Consider the following 15725-nt stretch of genomic DNA (forward strand, 5'->3'; position numbering starts at 1 on the left):
ATTTATCCATGGTAAAGGGCTCTGCAGAGCCAAGAAAATGATGTTAACAATCTATTTCCTGAAGGTATATATAACATACCCCGTGTTGCTACAGGTATTGCTTGTAATCACAAGCATGGGAACAACGGTGAGATGAGTGGTCAGCAGAATCCTGCTAGACTCAGCTTCAGCGAAGCATAAAAGAGGGCTACATAAAAGATCCACAGACAAGCCATTATTATAGGAAGCATTTTGTTTCCATTGCAGCAGTGATTGCCGTCTTGTGAAGACCTGCGAAACTGCAACAATACTGTGGACCCACCCTTGCCTGGACCCTCCTTCCTAATGTGCATACGCCTCTTGAAAATAGGTAGCCAGGTAAAACCATTACATTCTGTCATGAGTAATAAAAGAACAGTAGTGATAACAAAGATACTTCAGGTAAAGAATAAAAAGAATAGCAAAACAGACAGATATTAAGCAAGCACTAGAAAAATGTCATTACAGTACAAGGGAAGGTTGGAAAATTATTTTTATAGGTTTATTAGCTATTTGCACTTCTTCTTTGATAAACTGCATTTTCATGTTTTTTATGCAAACAGGTTGTCTTTCCCATGTTTAATTATTATGACTCTTTGCATTTTAAGAAAATCAGCATCTTTCCTGTTGTATGTACCAAATATTAGCTAGGTTTCCTTTTAATTTCATTAGTGCCTTTTAATTTCATTTGTGAACTTCCCTAATTATTAAAAATTGTTACAGTAAAAATATGAATTATTTTATAGCTTTTAAAGGGTTGCTTTTTATTATTTATTTATTAGATGGGCTCTCATTATGCCAGCCAGTTTGGTCTTGAACTTCTGACCTCAAGGTATCCTCCCATCTGAGACTACCATAGTGCTGGGATTACAGGCATGAACCATCATACCAGGCGTAAATAATTGCTTTTTAAACAAAACAATTATTTAAACTTCAACTTATCTCTAAAAAAATCCAATATATGTTCCAAAGATGTTTCGAATTTCTCAGATCACATCAATCCCATGTGCAAAGTTCAATAATAGTTTTCCTTCATGATTAAAATTAAAACTAAATTTTAAATTCTTTAATATGATCTATAAGCCCCTTACATTTCTGGCCTTGTAACCCTTCAACCTCATTTCAAACCACCTTTCTCCCACTTTCTCCATATAAGCAGACTGGATTTCTTGCTGAGCCTCAAGATAGAATCCTTTTTGCTGACTCAGCGGTTTTTTATTTGCTGTTCCATTTTGCTGCCTAGGTCACTCTTCCAGACATGTCTCACCACTTCCAATATCCAGGACGTTTCTGCTTGAATATCACTACCTCAGTGAAGGCTTCCCTGATCACTTTATCAAAACAGGACTTTCACTCCCAAACCCAATTACCTTCTATTCTACTTACCATGGTTTATTTTGCTCTTTAGAATATAACACATTTTGAAATTATATTATGTAATTATTTATCTGTTTATTGTTTGTCTTCCCTAATAAAGTAGTAAGCTCCATGCAGGGAAGGACTCCATCTCCATCACTGTTTATGCCAGCTCCTAGTTATAGTGTTAGGAGGCAGTCAAATGCCTAGGCAGATGTGGCAGGTCCCCAGTGAAACCTGACCTTCAAGCCAATGACAGTTTAAGGCCTAGCTACAAATCTCAGGTAAATCCACAGAGGTGACAGAACCTCTCTTTCTGTTTGGCATGCTTTCCTCTGATTGACCCCTATCCTTCACTTATTTTACATGTACCTATCCTTTCCTAATTTGTTTTCTAGACTGTTGTGCCTTTGACTGGTGCCTTTGTTTTAGCCTTTTTTGCATACTCACAAACCAATCAGCACACACTCCCCATTCTGAGCCCAAAAAATCCCCAGACCTAGCCACATTGAGAGAGAAATCACCCAACTTTAGGTGGGGGAACCCCCACCCCCTTGCATCCCTTCTCCACTGAGAGCCGTTTCATTACTCAATAAAATTATTCTCCACCCTTCTCACCCTTTGATTGTCAGCATAACCTCATTATTCTTGGATGTAGGACAAGAACTCGGGACCCACTGAACGTGGATCCACAGAAGGCTGTAACACTGAGGGCAGCCATCTTGCATGACAGGAAGCAGTAGCAAGGCTGAGCCAGACCCGGAACTGCAGGCTAGAGCAGGGCAATGGGGCTGACAGAATTGTTAAGGTGCTGCCTTCTGTCAGGCCGCAGACAACGTGACTAAATGAGCTCATTAGCATGCTACAGCACCCCCCTCTGGGGCTTCGGGGTCATGGGCACCCCTGCCTAGGTGCCACTGTGTTTCCATCTCTGGACTCTGTGGGAGTCGCTTTGCAATATAACGGGTCCAGGAACAAGCCCTGTGCGGAGCCCACTCCTGTGCTGGCGCTTAGAATGGCCAGCCAGACCCTGCATTCTTATACATAAGTGTTCCTGCCGGGCGCGGTGGCTCAAGCCTGTAATCCCAGCACTTTGAGAGGCCGAGGAGGGTGGATCACGAGGTCAAGAGATCGAGACCAACGTGGTCAACATGGTGAAACCCCGTCTCTACTAAAAATACAAAAAATTAGCTGGGCATGGTGGCTCGTGCCTGTAATCCCAGCTACTCAGGAGGCTGAGGCAGGAGAATTGGCTGAACCCAGGAGGCGGAGGTTGCGGTGAGCCGAGATGGCGCCATTGCACTCCAGCCTGGGTAACAAGAGCGAAACTCCGTCTCAAAAAAAAAAAAAAAAAAAAAGAAAAGAAAAAGGAATAAGTGTTCTTTAATGATGTGCTAAGTATTTTTAAAAGTCATCAGTATACGTTTAATGTCATTTTTTTCTGTGTTGAAACCAGATCACATTTCTATTTGAAATTAACTTGTCTGAATTACACTTGCTTTTAAGTGTTACATATTTATAAAAACTGAGATTTTCGCCGGGTGCGGTGGCTCAAGCCTGTAATCCTAGCACTTTGGGAGGCCGAGGCGGGTGGATCACGAGGTCAAGAGATCAAGACCATCCTGGTCAACACGGTGAAACCCCATCTCTACTAAAAAATACAAAAAATTAGCTGGGCATGGTGGCACGTGCCTGTAATCCCAGCTACTAAGGAGGCTGAGGCAGGAGAATTGCCTGAACCCAGGTGGCAGAGGTTGCGGTGAGCCGAGATCACGCCCATTGCACTTCAGCCTGGGTAATAAGAGTGAAACTCTGTCTCAAAAAAAAGAAACACACACACACACACACACACACACAAAACCTGAGATTTTCTATCTACAAACTCTTGGAGAAAGTATGTCTATTATAGATTACAAAAACCCTGCCTCGGTGTTATGTAGCTTCTAGTGTGAGCACACAGTAAATATGTAGATTATATATGCATTAGAAAATTTAAATGTTAGGGGGGAAAAGAAAGCAAGGTAAGGGAGGGGATATGCAATTTAAAATAGAATGGTCAGAGTAAGCCTTATTGAGGAAGTAATATTTGAGCAAAAGTTTTAAGAAGGTGAGAAAACTATCAGTATAGTCTAATGCACTTGAGATTGAGGAGGTAATTTTAAAAAGGGATATGCAAATGATTAAGGAATTTTACTATTGTAAGATAAATATACAGCTTCCTAAGATGACTATTTTGGAAAACTTAGCATTCATTTGGATGGCATGATGTAGTTGTTTAAAAGTCAACTCACTTTATTTCTTAGTCATACTTTGTATACTGCATATGACAGCTTCTTTTTGTAGAGACACTCATTGGATGTATGTTATAGAGAGGTGGGATAATAAAGAAATCTATGACATCTATATTGATAACAAATCTTTTGCTTTTTTTTTTTTTTTTGAGAGAGGGTCTTCCTCTGCCACTCAAGCTGGAGTGCAGTGGCACGATCTTGGCTCACTGCAGCCTCAACTTCCTGGGCTTACGTGATCCTCCCACCTCAGCCTCCAGGGTAACTGGGACCACAGGTATAAGCCAAAATGCCAAGCTAATTTTTTGTAGAGATAAGGTTTCACCATGTTGCCCAGGCTGGTCTCAAACTCCTGGCCTTAAGTGATCCAATCATCTCAGCCACACAAAGTACTGAGATTACAGGCATGAGCCACTGTACCTAGCTACCTTTTCCCTTTCAAAATATTAGTTCATTCATTTTATTTGTTTACTTATTAAAGCCCACAATTTAAAAATGACTTAATATTGAAGTGCTGAAATGTATTAATATGAAAATTACTGTCCTCCATATTATTCGTCTTTGTGATGGTTAGTTTTCTGCCTCAACTGGATAGGCTATAGTACCCAGTTATTCAGTTAAACAATACTGGGATTAAGATCTACAATCGGTTGACTTTAGGTAAAGGAGATTATCTTCCACCATCTGAGTGAGCCTTATCCAATCAGTTAAAAGGCTTTAAGAGAAAAGTTGGATATACTTGAAGAAGAAATTTTGCTTTAAGACTGCAGTATCCGCTCCTGCCTGAGAGTGTTCAGCCTGCTGGCCTTCCTTACAAATTTAATACCTGTCAGCCCCATAGTTGCTTAAGCCAACTTTTTGCAATAAATTTCTCCAAATGTACATATCCATGCATAAATACATATATGAGATATATATATATATATATATATATATATATATATATATACAATATACCCAGATATATACATATATGAGTACATATATATATTCCCCCCCTACTGATCTTGTTTCTCTGGAGAACGCTGTATGATACAATCCTCCTCTTAGACTAGATTAGAAGCTACTTAAGGAAAGTCATCATGTCTTCTTATGATCCCTGTGTTTAATATAGCTCATAGCATGACGTTTTCTTGATGGAATAGTTTATAGAAGAACATTTTAATTTCATAGGTAGACGAAAGGTACTTTACCATTAAGAAGCAGAAGAAATTATTAAATAAGCATTTATAAACTTTTTTCCTTGCCACTTCTTCCAGGAATAAACATTTATAACTTTCATGCAATAAAATCAGAAGAAAAAGGACAATGAAAAAATAAAACAAGTGCTTATATCTAATATATATGATGAACTTACTATGGAAACACGTAAAATCACTGTAACTCATCTATAGGAGAAAACCTAGACTTATTTATTGTTCTTTATATATTATGATAACATAATATATAAAACCTCACCAAATGCTTTATATACATCATTTCTTTTACTCCTTTTAACAACCTGAGACAGGTTTCGTATTCCCATTTACAGAGGACGGTGATGTACACAGAAATTGAGAAATAAGGCTAGAAATTTGGTGGTAGAGTTGTCTTGGGAGCATTAAAACTCAGGAAGTTGTGGTAATAAACATGTTGGATCTACAGACACATACAAAGGCAATAAAAAAGATGCAACCCTGGTAGAAATTAAATTCAAATCAAAACAACTATATTTACATTTTACATTTTAGTGGAAAAAAGAGGAAAATGTTAATTGCTATCAAGACTGCAGAAAAAACCTGTATTGATTATGGCAATGTAAAATATTTTAATTTTTAAGAAGTTAGTTTAGCCAGTCATTAATAATTTCACTTTGGGAGGCTGAGGCAGGCGGATCACCTGAGGTCAGGAGTTTGAGATCAGCCTGACCAACATGGTGAAACCCTGTCTCTAGTAAAAATACAAAAGTTAGCTGGGCATGGTGGTGGGTGCCTGTAATCTCAGTTTACTCTCGAGGCTGAGGCAGGAGAATCACTTGAACCCAGGAGGCGGGAGGCTGCAGTGAGTTGAGATTGTGCCATTGCACTCCAGCCTGGGCAAAAAGAGCAAAACTCCATTCCAAAAAAAAAAAAAAAAAAGAAAAAAGAAATTCAGATGCTATGGTACAGTAATTCTACTTCAAAAAATAGTGCCTAAGGAAATAAATAAAAGAAAATACTAAATCACATGTAACAGAAAAATGTTATAACTAACCTAAATGTCCAAGCATAGAAGAATGAAGCATCATACTTTATTAATAGAATACATAACCATTAAAATAATGAATATGGAGAAATTCTCAAGATACTAAGTCATACTCTTATTATTGATGAAAAAAATTTAATTTTACATAGAAGAAATATACACAAATGGAGATGTATCTATTTTGGTAAACACATTTCTAAGTAATAAAGCTTACCTAAAGCGATTGATTCTTTTAATAGCAATGTCTTCTGGAATTTTCTTTCTTATGAGAGGGACTTTTTCAGAATGCTTCCCTCATATAATCATACACACTAAATAATGGAAACCTTTTTTTTTTTTTTAACTGGTGGCACAAAAATATTTTAAAATAGCTACTTCTAGTTACATATACTAGTCATAACAGATTAAGGCAATATATATGAAACCACAGTGAAAAGCTGTAACATTTCTGGGAATTAAAAACTATGAGAAATAAGACTGGGTGTAGTGGTCTATGCCTATAATCAAGCACCTTGAGAGGCCGAGGCAGGTGGATCACGAAGTCAAAAGATTGAGACCATCCTAGCCAACAGGTGAAACCTTGTCTCTACAAAAAAAAAACAAAAACAAAAACAAACAAAAACAAAAAAAAACAAAAAAAAACGCAAAAATTAGCCAGCGTAGCGACACGTACCTGTAGTCTCAGCTACTCCGGAGGCTGAGGAAGGAGAATCATTTGAACTCAGGAGGCAGAGATTGCAGTGAGCTGAGATTGCACCACTGCCCTCCAGCCTAGTGACAGAGCGAGACTCCATGTCAAAAAAAAAAAAAAAAAGAAGAAGAAATGAAAATATTACAAAAAATTACCTCCTATACATTCTTTCTCAAGAACCTCCTGGAGGACTTGCTCCAAAAACTGAGAGGGCAAAACTAAGGGGGAAAAAAAAAGATTGAGAAACAAGAGTTTCAATATAGGAGAAAGGACATCCCCATGTAAGAGGATGAGTGATATCAGTGACACCTGGATTATAACTTAACTCTGTTTTGTTCAGAGAACATACTCTGGATGATTTCAATCTTTTAACATTTTATTGATTTTTCATGGGCCAGCATATATTCTATCATGATGAATGTTCTATGCACAGTGAAAAAATGTGTATTCTGTTGTTATTAGGTATATGTTCTACAAATGTCAATTAGGTCAGGTTGGTTTTTAGTGTTATTGAAGGTTTCTATATTCTTACTGATTTCTGTTTATTTGTTATAACTATGGAAGAGGAAGGTTGAAATCTATTTCTTCTTTCAACTCTTACCAGTTTTTGCTTCATAAAATATTTTATAGATCTATTGTTAAGTGGATATATATTTAGGAGAATAAATCCTCTTGAACTACCTTATTACAAAATTTCCTCTTTATGTCTGTTAAAACACTTGTCCAGACAAGCACTTTGTCTAATATTATTTTAGCCATCTTGACTTTCTGATTATTAGTGTTTGCATTGTATATTTAACCCATCTTTTAACTTTTGATCTACCTATGTTTTATTTTAAAATGCACTCCTTCTATTTAGCAGGAGTTGACATCTACACCCCTTAAAAAAGTCAATTGCTTATTTTGCAAATAAAGTTTTAATAGAACATGGACATATCTACCTGTTTACATTTTGAGCTCTAAAAGCAGAGTTGAGTATTTGTGACAGAAACACTATGAGAATTAATCCTAAAATATTTATAGTGTGTCCTTTTAATAGTTTGCCAACCTCTGGAGTTGTTTATTGGGTTTTTATTAGTCAAATAAAAAAAAAACCGTTTTAATCTGAGTGTTTTGACAATATATACTTAATATAATGATGATATAGTTGGTTCTAAGTCTACCACCTTGCTATTTGTTTTCTACTTATTCCATCTGTTCTTTCGTTTTTAATCCTGTCTTCTTTAGAAATGATTTTTAATTTTTTAATTGTTTTTTGAGACAGAGTGTAATGCTGTTGCCCAGGCTACAGTGCAGTGGTGCAGTCATGGCTCACTGTAGCCTGAATCTCCTGGGCTTAAGTGATCCTCCCAGTTCAGTCTTAGCCTCTGGGACTACAGGTTTATACCATGGTAAATTTTTTCTAGATAAGGGTCTCATTATATTTCCCAGGCTTGTCTCAAACTCCCAGGTTCAAGTGATCCTCCTCCCTTGGCCTCCCAAAGTGTTTACAGGCACTGGCCACCATGACTGGCCAATTCTCTAGTATTATACTTTATCTCCTCTATTGATTTATCAGCTGTATTTCTTTGTTTTGTATCTTTGGTGATTGTTCTAGTGATTAAATATGCATATTTAACTTATCACAGCCTACTTTTAAATAATAGCCTATAACCTCCTAATAATATAATAACCTTAAGACACAATATCTGAAATGTCTGAGACCAGAATTAGTTCAAACTTTCAATTTTTCAAATTTTGGAATAGTTATGTTAAAAAGATTGAGAATCCCTAATCTAAAAATCCAAAATCCGAAATGCTCCAATGATCATTTTCTTTGACTATGGGGTTGGCACCAAAAAGTTTTGAATTTTGGAGCATTTTGGACTCTGAATTGGTAACATTCAGCCTGTGCCATCATTCCTCCCTTCCATTATTTGCACTGTTGTCATATATCTTACTTCTACACATGTGATAACAAAATATTCATTCTTATTTTTCAGTGTTTTTAAGTAGTCAGTTATCATTTTAAATATATAAACAACAGTCTAGTACGTTTACCGATATGTTTATAATTTCTGGGGCTTTTCTTTCCTCTGCAGAGATCAAGTTTCCATCTACTATTATTTCACTTCTGCCTTAAGACTTTATTTAATATTTCTTGTAACAGGTCTGCTAGCAATGAATTCTCTCAGTAGATTTTTTTTTTGTCTGAAAATATCATCATTTTAGATGCTTTTCCTGGACATAGAATTTAAGGTTTATAAGTTTTCATCTTTTGATACTGATCTCTTTCCATTATCTTCTGGTTTGCATTGTTTCTGATGTGAAGTCAGTTCATTTTTATCTTGTGTTTTGTTTGTGATGTGCCTTTTTTCCATTTGTTTTTATAACTTTTTTCTTTATCACTGGTTTCAGAAATGATATGTTTTGGTGTGTTTTCCATTTGAAATTAAATGAACTTGGATTTTTATGTTTCTATTTTTCATCCAATGTGGAAAAATTTTGGCCATTAGGTTTTCACAGATTTCTTTCTGCCCTCACCTCTTCTGCAACTCCAATTCCATATTTGTTATACCTCATGGTACTCATGGTACCAGGACACTTAGGTGCTGGGGATTTTTGGATGCGGGAGAGGAGGGAGGCTTCAGTTTTCTTACTCTCTGATTCAGTTTTTATTTCACTTTACTTATTTATTTTTTAGACTTGGGTTCTGGCTATGATGTCCAGGCTGGAGTGCAGTGGCTATCTACATGTGCGATCACACCACACTACAGCCTCAAACTCCTCTACTCAAACTATTCTTCCACCTCAGACTCCTGAGTAGGTAGGACTATAGTACCTGCCACTGCACCCAGCAGCAGTTCAGTTTTGATACCTTCTTCAAGTCTACTCATCTTTTTAATCTGCAATGTTTATTGCATTGAGCAGTCCATCCAGTGGATATTTCATTCAGATGTGGGAATTCCTAGAGCTAAAAAATTTATTTTCTTAGACTCTCTTCATTATTTTAATGTTTTACTATCTATCCTTGAATATATGTACAACTAGATGTTTTAAAATCTTTGCTGTTTACATTATGTCTGTCATTTCTTGCTCTGTTTCTACTGATTGTCTATTATCTTGGTTTGGGGTTACATTTTCCTACTTTTTCATGTCATATAATTCTTGGCTAGATAACGATCATATTAAGGTTTTGTTAAATGTCTAGATTTAGTTGTCCTCCCATTGGACTCTTTCTATTCTCAAGTTGGTTAAAAACTCTAAAGAAAAAAAGGTGGCTTACTTTCTCCAAATCACAATAGCAAAATGTCCTGCTATTAAATAATCAAAAGTCTTTATTTTAATTTGGGGCTCTTTTCTTCATGACTCTTCTAATTTCTCTTTACTTTTTTAAGGGCAATTTGAGTTTGGCAATATTCAAAGCACCGTAAAGTTTTTCCTCCATGATGCTGCATCTACCCTCTTGTTGACAAATTACATGAAAGGATTGTGACTGCTTCTACTCTTTCCTTTTACTCATTGTATTAGTCTGTTTTCATGCTGCTTATAAAGACATACCCAAGACCGGGAAGAAAAAACAGATAGTGGACTTACAGTGCCAAATGGCTGGGGAGGCCTCACAATCATGGCAGAAGGCAAAAAGACACCTTGTGCAGGGAAACACCCATTTTTAAAACCATCAGAACTTGGCAGACTTATTCATGAAAGACCCACCCCCATGATTCAATTACCTCCCATTGGGTTCCTCCCACAACACACAGGAATTCAAGATGACATATGGGAGGTAACACAGCCAAACCATATCACTCATTCTTTATTGTTTTTAACTTTCATTCTAGTACTATGCTGAAACTAAACCAGTGATCCAACTGCCAGTGCTTGTCATCCTTTTCTCAGCCCTAACATTCTACGTGTTACAGAGGTAAAGAAATAATTACAATTTGAGAAGTACGTTAATAGAGATATGCAAATAATGCTAAATATCACATTTAAGAAATACCCTATGTAAACCCGTCAATTAAAAGACATTTTAAAAGGTAGGAAAATGTGACCTCAAACCAAGAGAAAAGTCAGTCATTAGAAATAGACCAAGGTATCCTAGGCTCCAGCAATCCTCCTGAATAGCTGGGACTATAGGCATATACCTCCTGAATAACTGGACTATAGACCAACCCTGACTGAATTTTTACTTTTTTTTTTTTTTTTTTTTTTTTTTCAGTAGAGAGGAGGCCTCGCTATGTTGCCCAAGCTAGTCTTGAACTGCTTAGCTCAAGTGATTGTCTCACTTCAGTCTTCCAAGGTGTTGGGATTATAGGTGTAAGCCACCATACCTGAACATCTATTTAAAAAAAACAAACAAACAGAAATGAGTAGTATATCACTCAGAATAGTTTATTCCATGAATATATACTTATTTAATTAACTCCCACTGTTGGATATGTTTTTCCAATGTCATGATTAAATAGTTCTTGATCATACATTTTGGAGAAATTTCTGGAAATGTACCTCTGGGTCAAAGGGTACACACAGATTTATAGCTTTTGTTTTAATTTCTTTCAGAAAGATAATACCAAGATTTTGGAATAGTACAATGTCTCATTCCCTCTCCAAAGACCAACTCCTATAGGAACCATAAAGAAAAAAAGCCAAGAAATAAGAAAACCTGAAAAATCCCAGGGAAGAAAGGGGGGTGAAAAAGGACAATTTTGAAGGGTAAGTGTGCTAGGCTGGTGGCTGGGGCCTTGGATCTGGGGCAGGTGGCAGCCCTTCAAGGCTTGGGAGTGTAAAACAGGGTATGAGCTATTGGAGTTCTGCTTTTGATTCTTCCCTGACTTGAGTCAAAAACTTACTGTTTCCACATCTACAGGGACTCAGACTATGGTCCAAACACCCTCAGGAGTAAACAGTACTTATAAAAAGCTGAGGAAAACAGGTAGAGACTAACCTTAGGAATTTCTCTGCCCTTTCCTGAAACCATAAAGCTGGTAAATTACAATCAATAGCTCTGGATGCTGTTCTCCCTGACAGGATCAGGGAGGAGGGGAGAGACGGTAAAGCAGAGATCTGAGGTGTCACTTTGCAGACTTCATAAATTAACTGTGATTTCTTATGTAGCCTGGGGCTTTTCTATCTACCTTCCATCCTCTGAACTCACTGAAAATGACACAGACTGGGTGCTAGTCTCTTCCCATGTGTGATGTCATAGTAGCTAATATTCCCAAAGGAAAATTATCTTACAGGTCAACATATCAAGACATTGAAGAAGCACAACTGTTTTCAAAGAAATATAAACTATTGGCATACGGATTCTAAGAGAAGCAGAAATATTAGATCTAATGGCCCAAGAACTTAAAATAAGCCTAGTAAACAAACTAAAAGAAGTAAGAGAAGATATCAGCAGCATATAATAAGAACAAGAGAACAAAGAAGCAATCAGAAATATTACGTACAAAAAATAATACTTAAAGTATATAGACTAGATAAATAATAGAATTTAAGTGAGGAGTAAATGAATCTGAAGATCAGTTTGAGGAAATCTTCAAACCTAAGAACAAGGAAATAGAAAATATAGGCTGAGCGCAGTGGCTCACACCTGTAATCACAGCACTTTGGGAGACAGAGACCTCCTGATCACAACGTCAGGAGTTTGAGACCAGCCAGGCCAAGATGGTGAAACCCAGTCTCTATAAAAATACAAAAAAATAGCTGGGCATGGTGGTGGGCACTTATAATCCCAGCTAATCAGGAGGCTGAGGCGGGAGAATTGCTTGGACCCGGAAGGTGGAGGTTGCAGTGAGTCAAGGTTGCGCCACTGCAGTCTAGCATGGGTGACAGAGCAAGACTCTGTCTCAAAGAAAAAAAAAAAAAGAAAAAGAAACATAAAAGAAAGGCTAAGGGATTGGCAGTGCTAACATCTGAATAACAGGAGACTCAGAAAGAAACTAGGCTGGGTGTGGTGGCTGACACCTATAATCTCAGCACTGTGGGAAGCCAAGGTGGGCAGATCCCTTGAGGCCAGAAGTTCAAGACCAGCCTGGCTAACATGGCAAAACCCCATCTCTTTTTTTTTTTTTTTTTTTTTTGAGACGGAGTTTCGCTCTTGTTACCCAGGCTGGAGTGCAATGGCGTGATCTCAGCTCACCGCAACCTCCGCCTCCTGGGCTCAGGCAATTCTCCTGCCTCAGCCTCCTGAGTAGCTGGGATTACAGGCACGAGCCACCATGCCCAGCTAATTTTTTGTATTTTTAGTAGAGACGGGGTTTCACCATGTTGACCAGGATGGTCTCGATCTCTCGACCTCGTGATCCACCCGCCTCGGCCTCCCAAAGTGCTAGGATTACAGGCTTGAGCCACCACGCCCGGCCGGCAAAACCCCATCTCTACCAAAAATACAAAAATTAGCCGGCAGGTGGTGGGGGGTTGCTAGTGGGCCTATGCCTGCAGTCTCAGCTACTCAGGAGGCTGGGGTGGGAGGATCACTGGGGCCCAGGAGGAGGAGGTTGAGCTGAGATTGTGCCACTGCCCTCCAGGCCAGGTGACAGAGTCAGACTCTGTCTGAAAAAACAACAACAACAACAAAAAAAAAAAAAAAAAGAAAAAGAAAAAGAAAAATATTAAGAAGGAGGTATTTGAAGGAATGATGGAGTTGAACAGGAAAAAAGATCATGGATTTTATTTTTTTAAATTTATTTAAAAATTTTTTTACAATGGTGACTAGGGAAGATCATGGACTTTCAAAGTATTGAAGGAAAAATCTTAAAATCTAGGTTTTTACATATGGCAATGCAGTCATTCAAATATGAGGCTATGACGACATATATTTCCAAGCATACAAAAACTCCAAAGACAGTTTTTGATAAAATGCTTAAATAGAAACAAATACGGAAGATAATTAAAAGATGTGTGAAGCCATGCTGATAAAATATCTTGGCAAAATTTGTTGTTTTTTAAAATAGCAAACAGCTAAGAAAAGGAGAACATATGGGCATAATGGTTTAAGATTTAAAGTAGATAGTAGCAAAATGATGGGGTAGGAGAAGACGAAGAGACAAAGGGATCTCAGAATGTACAAGATTCTTTGTAGGGGAGACATATAAATATCCAGTTTGTTTCTTTTTAGTAAGAAAAAATTCAAAATAAATTCAGAAAACGTGGAAAAACTTAAATATTGAAAATGGTGGAAACACACTGTAATGTATAAAAAATTATAATTGTAATATGTCAGGGTGAGGAGAGGTCAGAGGTAAAACAAATTATACCTTAAGATGATAACTGTTGAAGCTGACATATAGACACATGGTGGTTCATAATTTTCTTCCTTTTCACTTATTTGAAATTTCTCATATAAAAATTTTAAAATGTATGCATACAAAACAATACTCATATTATAAAAAGATAAACAAAATAGGACCGTACAATAGATATTATTCGAGAGTATCGTGTTAGAATGATTTCCTATGGGTCAAGGGTGGGAGAATGAGACTGGAAAATTTATAAATAAATAAAACAAAAAGTGTTTTGCATGAACCAGTAAGGACAATGCCCCATGAACCTAAGAGTGTGATTAACTCTGCTTTCTCTTTGTGTAAAAGGTCCATTAAAAAAACAAAAAAGATGTGAGGTGGCATATGCCTGGAATCCCGGCACTTTGGGAGGCTGAGGTGGCTTAAGCCTAAGAGGTCGATGCTGCAGTTAGCCATGACTGTGCCACTGTATTCCAGCCTAGGCGACAAAATAAGACCCTGTCTCAAAAAAAAAAAAAAAAAAAAAAAAAAAAAAAACCAACAACAACAATAACAACAAAAACCAGAAAGTGCCAGGCATGGTTAATGCACACCTGTAGTCCTAGCTGCTTGATAGGCTGAGGTGGGAGGACTGTTCAAGCCTGGGAGCTCAAATCTGTTTTGGGCAACTTAAAGAGACCAAATCTCTTAAAATAAAAGGAATATATGTGTGTGTATATGTGTGTGTGTGTGTGTGTGTGTGTGTGTGTGTGTGTGTATGTGTGTGTGTGTGTATGTGTATAATATATTACATATAAATTTTCACTATAAGGATTTGATTTAGACTGTGGAGAAGACAAAACTATAAAAATAGTTATCTAATCATTATAATTCAGAAAACACTTGAATAGCTACTCCAAATAACCAAGTCACCATATATAACTACAAAAATGAATTAGAAATAAGTATTATCACTTAGTTTTTCAAGAGAAGTCATTTCTGACATTAATATTAATCATAGAAAACTAGCAAAAATCATTAAGCAGCTAACCAAAAATTAAGGAGAAAAAAAATGACTCTAAATACTGGCATTCTAAAAGCATAAAGAAAAATTGAACAAAGAAGAAAACACTCCTGCACCAGAGGCTGTAAACTGTTTTACTTGGCTTATGTAGTAGCAAAAGTAGACTTTTTTCCAAAGGAAAAATTTTATGCTGATATTGAAAAATAAGGATTTTTTTCAAATCTATTTCTGTTTTATTAAAAAAAAACTACTAAGAATTGATTTTACAGCATCTTATCCCCATTTAGCAAGGATCCTAGAACTGAACAGGTGCACCCAGTTTATAGGTCACATACTCTCCAGGCTTCCATTGGCCCCATTTGGCAAGCAGCATTAAAGTACTGCTTTTGGAGGTTTGTTCCCCCTTGTATTTCACTTGAAATTTTAACAAAATGTGGTCAGAAATTTGTCATGTAAGTATGTAAGCACTCACGGGAGACATAAACAGAACAGAACATGTGAAAAAATAAGCTAGGTAAAGAGAAATTTTGGGGGAGCCATGACAAAATGAAAAGGGGTTTGGTATTTCAGGGGTAATAATGTTATTAGTATATGAAACTAAGAGAGTTTTTTGGAGTGGATAAAGAACAAGCTCTTAACTTGTTAAAGGGATTGATTCATAAATACATGAAAACAGTACAGTGGATGATAGTTTTTTCTTTAATTATTTTTTAGAAGTTACTTTGTTTATACTTTATTCTTAGTTGGTTTGTACTTGTGCATTATAATTTATCATTTTTTAAATCAACCACTTATTACAAATGAAATCTGACACTTTCTATCAAGATGATATTATGGCATAAAAACTTGTGTCTGAATATTAATGAATGCAGTTGTAACTTAGACAGGGCCAATGATAAAAACTTAACAAGTTTAACAAG

The 15725-nt window shown here is 36.8% G+C and overlaps 1 protein-coding gene across 11 annotated transcripts in view; it reads right to left on the reverse strand.

The window, feature by feature from the left end:
• MBD5 (methyl-CpG binding domain protein 5) overlaps nt 1-15725 on the reverse strand; it is a 478342-nt gene that overhangs the window by 298011 nt on the left and 164606 nt on the right. The window lies entirely within an intron of this gene.

The sequence above is a fragment of the Saimiri boliviensis genome, chromosome 5 (genome assembly GCF_048565385.1).
Source record: "Saimiri boliviensis isolate mSaiBol1 chromosome 5, mSaiBol1.pri, whole genome shotgun sequence".
NCBI classification, from domain to species: Eukaryota; Metazoa; Chordata; class Mammalia; order Primates; family Cebidae; genus Saimiri; species Saimiri boliviensis.